Source organism: Papio anubis, chromosome 2 (assembly GCF_008728515.1).
Source record: "Papio anubis isolate 15944 chromosome 2, Panubis1.0, whole genome shotgun sequence".
NCBI lineage: Eukaryota > Metazoa > Chordata > Mammalia > Primates > Cercopithecidae > Papio > Papio anubis.
This window is the reverse complement of record NC_044977.1, coordinates 77,326,726-77,328,574: the sequence shown is the minus strand read 5'-3', so window position 1 is coordinate 77,328,574 and position 1,849 is coordinate 77,326,726. Positions and strand designations below refer to the sequence as shown.

General features: G+C 43.2%; 1 pseudogene; it reads left to right on the top strand.

Annotated features, from left to right (window-relative positions):
* The first annotated feature begins 209 nt into the window (after positions 1–209).
* On the top strand, positions 210–1,264 carry LOC101001707 (annotated as a pseudogene).
* The last annotated feature ends 585 nt before the right edge of the window (positions 1,265–1,849 follow it).

The following is a 1,849-nucleotide window of genomic DNA, read 5'->3' as shown; positions in this document are numbered from 1 at the left end:
AATATGAAAATTAGCCAGGCATGGTAGTGTGCACCTATGGTCTCAGCTATTCAGGAGGCTGAGGCAGGAGAATCGCTTGAGCTTGGGATGTCAAGTCTGCAGTGAACTGTGGTCACACCAATGCGCTCCAGCCTGGGCAACAGAGTGAGACCCTGTCTCAAAAATATAAAAATACTAAAGAAAGAAAGAAAGAAGAAAGAGAGAAGAAAGAAAGAAAGAAAGAAAGAAAGAAAGAAAGAAAGAAAGAAAGAAAGAAAGAAAGAAAGAAAGAAAAGCAAGCAATTCCTGTGATCTTAAACACAGTGGGAAATACATTGTACAGGTATAGAGACAAATCCTAGGACTCAAAGGAAGTAATGCAACCAGGTTTATGAGGGATTTCAACTACTGAAAAACCAACAAGAGCATGGGTAGTATTTTCTTAACTTAATGTTTATAATACTTAAACGTAATTATAAAAATCCCAGCCCTTGACCCTATAGCCGCCGAGATGTTGATGCCTAAGAAGAACAGCATTGTTGTTTATGAACTCCTTTTTAAGGAAGGAGTTGTGGTGGTCAAGAAGGATGTCCACATGCCTAAGCACCTGAAGCTGGCAGACAAGAATGTGCCTAACCTTCAAGTCATGAAGGTCATGCAGTCTCTCAAGTCCCGAGGCTACAAGAAGGAACATTTTGCCTGGAGACATTTCTACTGGTACCTTACCAATGAGGGTATCCACTATCTCCGTGATTACCTTCATGTGTCCCCGGAGACTGTGCCTGTCACTCTATGCCGCAGCGATCCAGAGACTGGCAGGCCTCAGCCTAAAGGTCTGGAGAGTGAGCGACCTGTAAGACTCACAAGAGTGGAAGCTGAGAGCTTCCTGTGCCACAGCACTCCTACAGATGGAGTGCCCTGCCTCCTGGTCCCGACGAAAAAGCCGAGGCTGGGGCTGGGTCAGCAACCAAATTCCAGTTTCGAGGCAGATTTGGTCATGGACGTGTTTAGCTACCTCAGTAAAATCAGAAAGGATTCTTTTGCATTGAATAAACTTACAGTCAAAAAAACTTAAAAAAAAAATTGGAAGCCACTGACAAAGTTCTATCATATAGAAAAATGCACCTTATTTTAAAAGGACACCCTTAAAAATAATGAATTAAGTACCAGTACTTTATTCAGAAAAATAACCTACAAGTAAGATACTTCTGGGGCTGCTAACATGAATTAAGTAAAGTGCTTAAAAATGTCAATTAGAAGCACAATAGCAAAGCAAATAACAGGTACATGTTCTGGCAGTATTTTTTTTTTTTTTTTTTTGAGACAGAGTCTCGCTCTGTCGCCCAGGCTGGAGTGCAGTGGCGCAATCTCGGCTCACTGCAAGCTCCGCCTCCCGGGTTCACGCCATTCTCCTGCCTCAGCCTCCTGAGTAACTGGGACTACAGGCGCCCGCCACCGAGCCCAGCTAATTTTTTGTATTTTTAGTAGAAACGGGGTTTCACCGTGGTCTCGATCTCCTGACCTTGTGATCCGCCCGCCTCGGCCTCCCAAAGTGCTGGGATTACAGGCGTGAGCCACCGCGCCCGGCAATGTTCTGGCAGTATTGTCTAATTTATGAGATTCTACAGATTTTCTTGTGTGCTGAAATAGTTGTACCTATGAAAATCTGGGATGGGATGTCTCTAATAGTGCTATTACCATTGAGGTTGCCATTAAATCCTTGTTTTGCCAACTGCTAATTAAACAAATTAAAAAATGGTGTAAGAAATATGCAAAGCTCCTCTTGGCATGTCTTGTTAATTATTTTGCTGTCTGCTATTCAGATTTTCCTATTACTCAGCCCCATATCATGTGGAGACTGCGTCTACCC